The sequence below is a fragment of the Cupressus sempervirens genome, chromosome 1 (assembly GCF_028749045.1).
Source record: "Cupressus sempervirens isolate cs-2001-9-10 chromosome 1, ASM2874904v1, whole genome shotgun sequence".
In the NCBI taxonomy this organism is placed as follows: domain Eukaryota; kingdom Viridiplantae; phylum Streptophyta; class Pinopsida; order Cupressales; family Cupressaceae; genus Cupressus; species Cupressus sempervirens.
In genome coordinates, this window is record NC_143118.1 from 354,494,535 (window position 1) to 354,509,015 (window position 14,481).

The window sequence follows — 14,481 nt, forward strand, 5'->3', positions numbered from 1 at the left end:
TCAGAATAACCAATCAAAATTACTTTACCACCCCAACCGGCCTGGTTCCCATTAGAGAGAAACTTTTCATTTGTGTCACAAAGATAGTGCTTTAGAAAAATCCATTCTGTGTGACTATATATAATTTTTTTTTATGCCTAAGCACTATGCACGAAAAGAAAAACCCCTTTCACATACAAAAGAAAATGGAAACCATGTTCTTTTTAATAAAAATCCCCAACACATACCAAATTTTGTAGCCACTAAGTGGGAGAATAATTAAAATAATGCATTGGCTTTATACTATTTTGTGCATAAGTAGGGGAGGGACTTCAAATGAGGGAGGCTCTGACATCAGTTATAGAATTGGACGATATCCCAGTTAATCAAGTTTTCTTGAATACACTAGGCATGTGCATAAGAAGTCAACACAAAGTTATCCAAAGCCTATGTATTAGATTTGACAAAAGACTATGTTGTATTTGGCAAGTTGGGTGCAAGCTGCCTTAGCCTCTATAGTGGATAACAATTGAAATAATTTTTTCTCTTGTGTTAACTTGAATAGATTAGGAAGAGAACACAATAATACTAGAGGCTCCAACTTTTGTTACAGTCATGATGCGGGTAATTGCAAAAGTCAAAAACATTTGAAATGGTCCATTGTTTTATCATATTGGTCACCCCTTTTCTTCTATCTTCCAGCATCCACACATAATTATCATGCTCTCTATCAAAAGAAAAAAGGTATGCAACTTCCTATAAGCACTTTATTTTCCTCACTCAACTGCAAGTGGTGATCCTTCTTGGTTACTATTGAAGAAAATACTTTAAACACCCTCTTCTTCTCCTTGGTGAGAGGGGTTATAAGAAAGTAACTGTTGGATAAAAAGGATAAATGAGAAACTTCCATGGCCTTCAAATGATCATGGACAATTGCCACTGAGAAAGAAACTGAAGCTGCCATGGTGTTTTGCTTACTTCTTTAATTTGACAAACAAGACATGACAATGGTCTATGCACAAACTGCCACTATCATTCTATATGAACATACTCACTAAGTTGACTATTTGAAATAGAAATGGGATCCTCTTCTACAATCAATTTTCTCCCACAATAATTATTTATCATTTCTCTTCTCTGTTGGCATTCTGTAAAGGCTCTCTGAATATGGGCATCATCCTCATACTAAAGAGGAAATGGTTAATTGGTCAATCACTGTCCCATCATGTTCATAGTATACCATTCAACCACTTAGGATTTCAATTTCCATATTCCTAATACTATATAACAACTTTGATTAGATTACCATGAGACTAGAGACTATCTAAGACATATAAAAAATTCACAATATTTTGGTAGTGGCATCTTTGGTGTATAAGAAGTCACTCTATAAAAATGCAAGTTGCAATGTATACTTGGGTCACAAATTTATTAATTTTTTGAAATAATCTCATTTCAAATTATTTCCCTAGGACATCTTAAATTCCAATAAGAATGCTTAACTTCTTTCAAGGTTTTAGACATTTGTTTCAAGTGAAGGGCCATCTAAAGTGAACCTCAATAAGTGTGAACCTTGAAACCTCACTGGTATGCTCAATTCCCTCCTTGATTTTTCATTGTGTATAATTCCACACACCGATTTGATCCCCATTGATGACACATTAAAATTGCATTGAACATTGCAAATCTTATTCAAGTATCCACAATATCCCATCAATTTAAAATGCAATATCTTAATAAGGAGAGTCAGATCACAAAGTGGCCTGACTATTTTTAAAAAATATTTCAACATATGACCATCCGAGCTTGATTTTCCTTGGCCATCATGTATTTATGATCTTACGATCGCTCAACCACACAATCACATGACCCTACAATGAAGTTGTAGCATCTCCTCCCATGCAATTTATTCTTCTGATCATATGACAACATCGTAGCACCACAACCCAACATTTTGACCTCTACAATCTCACGATACATCATAACATCTTAGGTCCCTTTACATTACCTTATGATCTCACGATGAAGGCACTGCCATAAGATTGAAACTCCATTTCTTGACTAAATGACATTGAAGGAATGCATTCTTCCTCATATGATAAAAAATCCTTTGAAAGATTGAATTTTTCTCTCCATGTGATCCTGCGATCTCTCGATGCTACATCCCAAACCTTTAAGTTGCGAAAATCCACCAATCATTGAACAAAATTTTCCTGTTGACCTTTCAACCTTCCCTGGAGTGTGCGACATATCAATTTATGATTTTTTTATCTCTAGTCTAGCTTCACCATCTGGGCCTGCTGGTACATGTGTCTTCATGTCATTATGTCATTGTAGCTATTCATCATGCATCTTTCATAGGTGACATAATGACATCCATTAATCCTCATTTGATCGATGACCCAAGTAAAACTACAACATGTGACCTTCCTTTGCACCTATAGGTAATTAGGAGCTGACCGTACACCAACACATTCTCACAATGTACTATCTTACAATCTTATAATCGTTCGAGCGATCACTTGACCTTTCATTGCATTGTAAGCCATCCTTTCCACCATCGACATCTTACGATCTTGTCTTTTATCATGCCATCAGATATCTCCCTTTCCATAGTGTTGTGACATTGATTTCAAACCCTACCAACATAGACATAAGATGATACGATACAAAAGGGAGTCATAGGGTTGGAGACCTCACCATGAACTTCTATGATGATACGACCATAATACATCTTAAAATTGGGATAAGGATAATTTCAATCCTACGACAAGACACCTAACACTTATATCGAAAGACCACAACATTTGAAAATGATTTGATTTCCCACTCAAAATAAAAAATTTGGATAGGGAACGGATAGTTGAGAATTTGATGAATTTTAAAGACAAGGGTTAAACCGTTAGGGTTTTAACATGAATAATAATTTTTTAAAACCCTAGATGCAGAAAGGCAAATTCAACCCTAATTTTTATTGGTATTTGCAATTTTTTTGAGGAGTAGAAAATCATGCCAGCAAAGGCTCTATCTGGGGATGCATGCCCCTTGTGGGCATGGAAAAGATTTAGAATCACTAGAGGAAGTAGACCACACACTTGATTTTTTTTTAAAATATCAACAACTTACTAAAAAAAGGGAAACCTAAATCTAACTATACAAGGTGATGGCCCCAAAACTTCTCAAAATTTCTTACCTCTATCAAACACTTGATTTTTATTTACACATTTCTGAGGCAAGCTTTAATTATCATTCTCAATTGTTTCACCAAACATATCATAATTCTCAATTAGCTCAGTTGGAAAAACAAAATAACTTTCTTGACTTTCATAGTGCATATTAGGAACATACTTAATATAATGCCCACTTTAAAAATAGGGGTTAGCATCAAATCTATCAGAGTCAAATCGATACCTCTCTACATGAGATGAATTATGCATGCTATCAACTTTGAATATAAAAGATTCATATTGAACTTAGGGAAAAGGATTATATATACCTTGAAATTGTGTATTTTCATGTATAGCTAGTTGGTGCTCAAATGAGTACTCATAGTTATACTCACAAATGTCATCATTAGAGTATTCAACATAAATATCCTTGCAAGGTGCAGGTTCATCTTCAATAAAAAATCCATCTAACACCTTGCCATCAACATTGTAAGATGCAGAATCATCATTACAATCATTATCACACCTAGAAGAAGAACAATATGACTTCTTACAACAGTAAGATAAGGTATCACCATCAAGCTTAATATCAACTGAATCTAGACATTCTATGTACTCTTCAAAAAGTGGGTTGATAATTCCATGCAGAGCTCCCTTGTAAACATTATAACAAGTGATGTGTTGATCAACATCAAACTCTTCACCATGCAATGAATTAGTGAAAACTTTGAAAACATTTCTAACATCACTTTCATAAACATTTTTAGCATGTGAACAGGAAAAATCAGGATCATCATGATCATTACATGAAGACACAACATCCACTTCATCTACTAAGCATGTGGAATATAAATCAATATTATTTGCATTGTCTTCATTAAGATGATTCATATGAATTTCCCACCAATCATCTCTTATTTTATCAATACGCATTGATGTAGTAACCCTAGAATTAGTAGCATACTGATGATTATAACTGCTTGTAGCCTCATGGCATTTGTCTACACAACTAGGCAATTTACTTCTATAAATAATTTCTTTATCCTCATATTGTGTAAACAATTCCTCTTCAAAAATTTCAACTACATGTTGATCCCTACAATTCAAAGATGAAATACCATAAAAATTAGAAGAAAGATCCATACCTTTATTTGAATAAGAGCACTCGCTATCCTCATTGCTCTCTTCTTCCCAATTCGCATCAGACTCATATGAAGAAGAACATGCATTATCATTTTCTTCACTTTGACTCAAGTAACCACTCTCATCATTTTCTTCATATGATTCTTCTTCATAATATACCAGATCAACAACATTGTTCTCATCACTTGAAACATAAGTTCTAGCCTCTTCACCCATATAAAATTGAGATGAATGCCTTTCAACTTCACGATTAGTACCATTTTCAACACAAGACAAATCATGAATGGGAGAAGTAAAAAATAAAATAAAATCTTGAATATACAACTGATCAAATGAATCAACTTTATTATCTACTATTAAAAAACTACAAACATGTGCACTCTATTCAACAAGAACAAGATCAACTCTCCTTGGTAGCAGAGAGGCTTCAACTTCAAATTCACATGTTTTTGATTCTGATTTTTTTACAAGATTATTTATAATAGTAGGGGAACCTACATACTGATATGAACTTGAATACTAAACATGACACTAGTTTTTCTATTTGACTTCATCCTATAGGCAAACACTCCTAGAGAATTGATTCCTAGTTAGTCCATACCTTGCACTATTTTCAATCTCTATTGCCATCATGAATGCCTAATACAAAGTCCTAGGTTATTTATCTCTCAACCTACAACTCATTTTTGCATCAAATGCATCAAGATAAACCACTAGACACACTTGATCATCCTATCTACATCTCTCAGGAATCTCATTTAAGCCCCTTGCAAATCTGATATTGAATTCAAGAACAAGTTCACCATTCCTAATTTGGATTTTTAAAAAAATGTCAAAAGAATCAGAGATGCTCACCCTTTCCCTGAATTGTTCCATGAAGGCTGAATGTAACTCACTGTAAGATGAAATAGAACATGTTGGTAGAAAGGAGAACCAATCTCTAGAATCACCTTCTAAAGTTTGAACAAACAACTTCATATGCACATCTTCATGACCAATCTCAAAATCACCAATCAAATCACTAAACATTTGAATATTCTAATTGGTGGAATCCAAATGGATTCCACTAAACTTAGGAAAATTCTTTCTAAGATCATACAACATGGTGTTTCAGAAACCATGAATGCCATAAAAAAGTAATGGTATATACCTGTTCACAGAGAAAAATCTATGATTTTTGGTAATGGACTGCATACTAGGTGAAAAGAAATTTTCCATATCTTGCAAAATTACAACTCACCAGAATAACTTTCAGAATTTATAACTTGTAGTAGGTTTGAAAACTTATCTACCAATTTAATCTCTTAACATACTCCAAAATGTGAATACATTTGTTGAATCTGTCTTTCATATTGTATGTTGAGATGCCTTAAAACACTTGTCCTACTTAGTGCTGAGAAATAACTTGATGGAGAAACTTTTCAGAACTTTCTTTCATGAAAAAGAAAACTCATAAAAGTGAAAAATACGTTAAGTGTGATGCTTGCAAACCTCTTCAATGATGTGAACAACAATAGATTCAAATCCTATCTTGATTTAGTAACTCTTGCATAACATCTCACATTTTCTTTCAACTGTTGCCAAGGGCATGAGATCACTTCTTCAAATTTGCATTCCAACTGTTGTATCCTTCACAATACCTTTAACTTCACTATGCACTGGTACAAATATATAGCTTCAAGTCACCACTCACTTAGTGAGAAAATATTTTCCAAGCTTGCAAAACATAACAAGATGGTTCATATTTTACAACAGATATTTGAAAACCTCACACAAAAACCTTGGAATTTACACTCTTGACAAGGTTAAAGAAACAAAAGAATATGATATTCAATTTAAATCAAAGATTCTTGTCCTTATAATAAGGTTATACTACAACCTTGTCTCTAACAGAGTCGTTGTCTTGTTGGCTTCTGAATTAACAAATTTTGAATAACCTAGTGATAAGAACACATGCACCTAGGGGCAACTAACTCCCATATTCAATGCACTTATTTAGACACTAGGGCCAACTAGAAGGCTATTTAACCCTCCTTCTTCTCCTCATGCTCTGCAAAACCTAGGCGGGTGTACCTCAGATTCTTTATATAGTACCAGTGCAATTTATATAACTAAATCTAGACAAAGAAAATAAGACCAAGTATGCAATAACATAGATGTACAGTAGAAAATCGCAAATCCTATGAAATCCACAAGCTGAATGATGGTATCCTTTCATCTTTTAAATGGAAAGGGAAATGGATGATCATAAATTTGATTTCAGAAGATCCCAAATATGCAATAGTAAGAAACATGTTGATCCTATAGCTTATTAGTGTCGTATCTATTGGGAAATTCCATAAATCATACACATACACCTATGATATCAGTGACATATTCCATACACCAAGATATCAGATCTATTATATCACTTTGTGAAGCAGACATCAGTATTCATAAAGACCTCATACTCATGCAATATCCTTCTCATATAACCAACAACCTTGTTAAATGTATCAAACATTTACTTGGCTCTTTGTTCCAACAACAAAACACATAAGACATACAACCTTAAGGGAATGCAAAAGGGTTTAAGTTCTTTATCCTTAAACCACAAAACATTACAAATTATAGAGATAAGAGATGAGAATAAGAATGAAACTAAGAAATTTCTTGCTCATTGTATTCATTTATTTAAAACTAGTGGTTTTGGCTTACCACAAACCTTTCAAAAAAATTTTAGGTTTTGCACCCAAAGATTTCAAGATGCATGTAAATGATCCATATGACTACTAACCAGACTATAACTATCTATATTAGCTTCATTATTGCTGATCATATACAGAGAAAAATTGAAAAGATGGTATCACAGTAGTTAGAAAATTTTCCAACTTAAATTTGACACCTATCTTGTTGTTGATGTCACAATCTTTGAACCCCAGGTGCCATGTGTCACTTATTGATTCACTAGCTTTGCACATCACCTGTCAACTAGTCACCTCCTCACAAAATCGTGCCTCCTCACAACATCTACTTCAACATCTATAGGGCCCAACAAACTACATGTTAGCTACTCACATTAACATGATATTGGGCCACATGTCACCTTGTATGCATGTCCATCCCATGGGACCTTTTTGCCACATGGTGCTTAGTCACATTTTCATGTTCTTCTGACAACCTCACCTAAAAACATGACCACTTGACCCCTATCAATCTCAGCCAAGTCACCTGCCTTGATCTGTCTATCATGTGTCAAGCTCCAATTAGTTGGTCAAATCATGTCACCCATCCATTTCATCAGAATAACCAATCAAAATTACTTTAGCACCCCAACCGGCCTGGGTCCCATAAGAGAGAAACTTTTCATTTGTGTCACAAAGATAGTGCTTTAGACAAATCCATTCTGTGTGACTATATATAATTTTTTTTTATCCCTAAGCACTATGCACCAAAAGAAAAACTCCTTTGACATACAAAAGAAAATGGCAACCATGTTCTTTTTAATACAAATCCCGAACACATACCAAATTTTGTAGCCACTAAGTGGGAGAATAATTAAAATAATGCATTGGCTTTATACTATTTTGTGCATAAGTAAGGGAGAGACTTCAAATGAGGGAGGCTCTAACATCAGTTATAGAATTGGACGATATCCCAGTTAATCAAGTTTGCTTGAATACACTAGGCACGTGCATAAGAAGTCAACACAAAGTTATCCACAGTCTATGTATTAGATTTGACAAAATACTAAGTTGTATTTGGAAAGTTGGGTGCAAGCTACCTTAACCTCTATAGTGGATAACAATTGAAATAATTTTTCCTCTTGTGTTAGCTTGAATAGATTAACACAATAATAATAGAGGCTCCAACTTTTGTTACAGTCATGATGCGGGTAATTGCAAAAGTCAAAAACATTTGAAATGGTCCATTGTTTTATCTTATTGGTCACCCCTTTTCTTCTATCTTGCAACATCCACACATAATTATCATGCTTTCTATCAAAATAAAAAAGGTATGCAACTTCCTATAAGCACTTTATTTTCCTCACTCAACCACAAGTGGTGATCCTTCTTGGTTACTATTGAAGAAAATACTTTAAACACCCTCTTCTTCTCCTTGGTGAGAGGGGTTATAAGAAAGTAACTGTTGGATAAAAAGGATAAATGAGAAACTTCCATGGCCTTCAAATGATCATGGACAATTGCCACTAAGAAAGAAACTGAAGCTGCCATGGTGTTTTGCTTACTTCTTTAATTTGACAAACAAGACATGACAATGGTCTATGCACAAACTGCCACTATCATTCTATATGAACGTACTCACTAAGTTGACTATTTGAAATAGAAATGGGATCCTCTTCTACAATCAATTTGCTCCCACAATAATTATTTATCATTTCTCTTCTCTGCTGGCATTCTGCACAGGCTCTCTACATATGGGCATCATTCTCATACTAAAGAGGAAATGGTTAATTGGTCAATCACTGTCCCATCATGTTCATAGTATACCATTCAGCCACTTAGGATTTCAATTTCCATATTCCTAATAAAATATAACAACTCTGATTAGAGTACCACGAGACTAGAGACTATCTAAGACATATAACAAATTCACAATATTTTGGTAGTGGCATCTTTGGTGTATAAGAAGTCACTCTATAAAAATGCAAGTTGCAATGTATACTTGGGTCACAAATTTATTATTTTTTTGAAATAATCTCATTTCAAATTATTTCCCTAGGACATCTTAAATTCCAATAAGAATGCTTAACTTCTTTCAAGGATTTAGACATTTGTTTCAAGTGAAGGGCCATCTAAAGTGAACCTCAATAAGTGTGAACCTTGAAACCTCACTGGTATGCTCAATTCCCTCCTTGATTTTTCATTGTGTATAATTCCACACACTGATTTGATCCCCATTGATGACACATTAAAATTGCATTGAACATTGCAAATCTTATTCAAGTATCCACAATATCCCATCAATTTAAAATTCAATATCTTAATAAGGAGAGTTAGATCACAAAGTGGCCTGACTATTTTTTAAAAATATTTCAACATATGACCATCCGAGCTTGATTTTCCTTGGCCATCATGTATTTATGATCTTACGATCGCTCAACCACACGATCACACGACCCTACAATGAAGTTGTATAATCTCCTCCCATGCAATTTATTCTTCTGATCATATGACAACATCGTAGCACAACAACCCAACATTTTGACCTCTACGATCTCACGATACATCATAACATCTTAGGTCCCTTTACATTACCTTCCGATCTCACGATGAAGGCACTGTCATAAGATCGAAACTCCATTTCTTGACTAAATGACATTGAAGGAATGCATTCTTCCTCATATGATAAAAAATCCTTTGAAAGATTGAATTTTTCTCTCCATGTGATCCTGTGATCTCTCGATGCTACATCCCAAACCTTTAAGTTGCGACAATCCACCAATCATTGAACAAACATTTCCTGTTGACGTTTCAACCTTCCCTGGAGTGTGCCACATATCAATTTATGATTCTTTTATCTCTGGTCTAGCTTCACCATCTCGGCCTACTGGTACATGTGTCTTCATGTCATTATGTCATTGTAGCTATTCACCATGCATCTTTCATAGGTGACATAATGACATCCATTAATCCTCATTTGATCGATGACCGAAGTAAAACTACAACATGTGACCTTCGTTTGCACCTATAGGTAATTAGGAGCTGACCATACACCAACACATTCTCACAATGTACTATCTTACAATCTTATAATCGTTCTAGCGATCACTTGACCTTTCATTGCATTGTAAGCCATCCTTTCCACCATCGAGATCTTACGATCTTGTCTTTTATCATGCCATCAGATATCTCCCTTTCCATAGTGTTGTGACATTGATTTCAAACCCTACCAACATAGACATAAGATGATACGATACAAAAGGGAGTCATAGGGTTGGAGACCTCACCATGAACTTCTATGATGATATGACCATAATACATCTTAAAATTGGGATAAGGATAATTTCAATCCTACGACAAGATACCTAACACTTATATCGAAAGATCACAACATTTGAAAATGATTTGATTTCCCACTCAAAATAAAAACTTAGGATAGGGAAAGGATAGTTGAGAATTTCATGAATTTTAAAGACAAGGGTTAAACCCTTAGGGTTTTAACATGAATAACAATTTTCTAAAACCCTAGATGCCGAAAGGCAAATTCAACCCTGATTTTTATTGGTATTTGCAATTTTTTTGAGGAGTAGAAAATCAGGCCAGCAAAGGCTCTATCTAGGGATGCATGCCCATTGTGGGCATGGAAAAGATTTAGAATCACTAGAGGAAGTAGACCACACACTTGATATTTTTAAAAAATCTCAACAACTTACTAAAAAAAGGGAAACCTAAATCTAACTGTACAAGGTGATGGCCCCAAAACTTCTCAAAATTTCTTACCTCTATCAAACACTTGATTTTAATTTATACATTTCTAAGGCAAGCTTTAAGTATCATTCTCAATTGTTTCACCAAACATATCATAATTCTCAATTAGATCAGTTGGCAAAACAAAATAACTTTCTTGACTTTCATAGTGCATATTAGGAACATACTTAATATAATGCCCACTTTAAAAATAGGGGTTAGCATCAAATCTATCAGAATCAAATTGATACCTCTCTACATGAGATGAATTATGCATGCTATCAAATTTGAATATAAAAGATTCATATTGAACTCAGGCAAAAGGATCATATATACCTTGAAATTGTGTATTTTCATGTATAGCTAGTTGGTGCTCAAATTAGTACTCATAGTTATACTCACAAATGTCATCATTAGAGTATTCAACATAAAAATCCTTGCAAGGTGTAGGTTCATCTTCAATAAAAAATCCATCTAACACCTTGCCATCAACATTGTAAGATGCAGAATCATCATTACAATAATTATCACACCTAGAAGAAGAACAATATGACTTCTTACAACAGTAAGATAAGGTATCACCATCAAGCTTAATATCAACCAAATCTAGACATTCTATGTACTCTTCAAAAAGTTGGTTGATAATTCCATGCAGAGCTCCCTTGTAAAAATTATAACAAGTGATGTGTTGATCGACATCAAACTCTTCACCATGCAATGAATTAGTGAAAACTTTGAAAACATTTCTAACATCACTTTCATAAACATTTTTAGCATGTGAACAGGAAAAATCAGGATCATCATGATCATTACATGAAGACACAACATCCACTTCATCAACTAAGCATGTGGAATATAAATCAATATTATTTGCATTGTCTTCATTAAGATGATTCATATGAATTTCCCACCAATCATCTCTTATTTTATCAATACGTGTTGATGTAGTAACCCTCGAATTAGTAGCATACTGATGATTATAACTGCTTGCAGCCTCAGGGCATTTGTCTACACAACTAGGCAATTTACCTCTATAAATAATTTCTTTATCCTCATATTGTGTAAAAAATTCCTCTTCAAAACTTTCAACTACCTGTTGATCCCTACAATTCAAAGATGAAATACCATAAAAATTAGAAGAAAGATCCATACCTTTATTTGAATAAGAGCACTCACTATCCTCATTGCTCTCTTCTTCCCAATTCGCATCAGACTCATATGAAGAAGAACATGCATTATCATTTTCTTCACTTTGCCTCAAGTAACTACTCTCATCATTTTCTTCATATGATTCTTCTTCATAATATACCAGATCAACAACATTGTTCTCATCACTTGAAACATAAGTTCTAGCCTCTTCACCCATATAAAATTGAGATGAATGCCTTTCAACTTCACGATTAGTACCATTTTCAACACAAGACAAATCATGAATGGGAGAAGTAACAAATAAAATTAAATCTTGAAAATACAACTAATCGAATGAATCAACTTTATTATCTACTATTAAAAAACTACAAACATGTGCATTCTATTCAACAAGAACAAGATCAACTCTCCTTGGTAGCAAAGAGGCTTCAACTTGAACTTCACATGTTTTTGATTCTGATTTTTTTACAAGATTATTAATAACAGTAGGGGAACCTACATACCGATATGAACTTGAATACTAAACATGACACTAGTTTTTCTATTTGACTTCATCTTGTAGGCAAACACTCCTAGAGAATTGACTCCTAGTTAGTCCATACCTTGCACTATTTTCAATCTCTATTGCCATCATGAATGCCTAATACAAAGTCCTAGGTTATTTATCTCAACCTACAACTCATTTTTGCATCAAATGCATCAAGATAAACCACTAGACACACTTCATCGTCCTATCTACATCTCTCAGGAATCTCATTTAAGGCCCTTGAAAATTTGATATTGAATTCAAGAACAAGTTCACCATTCCTAATGTGGATTTTTAAAAAAATGTCAAAAGAATCAGAGATTCTCACCCTTTCCTTAAATTGTTCCATGAAGGCTGAATGTAACTCACTGTAAGATGAAATATAACATGTTGGTAGAAAGGAGAAGCAATCTCTAGAATCACCTTCTAAGGTTTGAACAAACAACTTCATATGCACATCTTCATGAGCAATCTCAAAATCACCAATCAAATCACTGAACATTTGAATATGCTAATTGGTGGAATCCAAATGGATTCCACTAAACTTAGGAAAATGCTTTCTAAGATCATACAACATGGTGTTTCAGAAACCATGAATGCCATAAAAAAGTAATGGTATATACCTCTTGGCAGGGAAAAATCTATGATTTTTGTTAATGGACTGCATACTAGGTGAAAAGAAATTTTCCATATCTTGCAAAATTACAACTCACCAGAATAACTTTCAGAATTTATAACTTGTAGTAGGTTTGAAAACTTATCTACCAATTTAATCTCTTAACATACTCCAAAATGTGAATACATTTGTTGAATCTGTCTTTCATATTGTATGTTGAGATGCCTTAAAACACTTATCCTACTTAGTGCTGAGAAATAACTTGATGGAAAAACTTTTCAGAACTTTCTTTCATGAAAAAGAAAACTCATAAAAGTGAAAAATACCTTAAGTGTGATGCTTGCAAACCTCTTCAATGATGTGAACAACAATAGATTCAAATCCTATCTTGATTTAGTAACTCTTGCAAAACATCTCACATTTTCTTTCAACTGTTGCCAAGGGCATGCGATCAGTTCTTCAAATTTCCATTCCAACTATTGTATCCTTCACAATACGTTCAACTTCACTGTGCACTAGTACAAATATATAGCTTCGAGTCACCACTCCTTTAGTAAGAAAATATTTTCCAAACTTGCAAAACATAACAAGATGGTTCATATTTTACAACAGATATTTGAAAACCTCACACAAAAACCTTGGAATTTACATTCTTGACAAGGTTAAAGAAATATAAGACTATGATATTCAGTTTAAATCAAAGATTCTTGTCCTTCTAATAAGGTTATACTACAACCTTGTCTCTAACAGAGTCGTTGTCTTGTTGGCTTCTAAATTAACAACTTTTGAATAACCTATTGATAAGAACACATGCACCTAGGGGAAACTAACTCCCATATTCAATGCACTTATTTAGACACTAGGGCCAACTAGAAGGCTATTTAACCCTCCTTCTACTCTTCATACTCTCCAAAAGCCAGGCTGGTGTACCTCAGATTCTTTATATAGTACCGATGCAATTTATATAACTAAATCTAGACAAAGAAAATAAGACCAAGTATGCAATAACATAGATGTACAGTAGAAAATTTTAAATCCTGTGAAATCCACAAGCTGAATGAGGGTATCCTTTCATCTTTTAAATAGAAAGGGAAATGGATGATCATAAATTTGATTTCAGAAGATCCTAAATATGCAATAGTAAGAAACATGTTGATCCTATAGCTTATTAGTGTCGTATCTATTGGGAAATTCCATAAATCATACACATACACCTATGATATCAGTGACATATTCCATACACCAAGATATCAGATCTATCATATCACTTTGTGAAGCAGACATCAGTATTCATAAAGACCTCATACTCATGCAATATCCTTCTCATATAACCAACAACCTTGTTAAATGTGTCAAACATTTACTTGGCTCTTTGTTCCAACAACAAAACACATAAGACATACAACCTTAAGGGAATGCAAAAGGGTTTAAGTTCTTTATCCTTAAACCACAAAACATTACAAATTATAGAGATAAGAGATGAGAATCAGA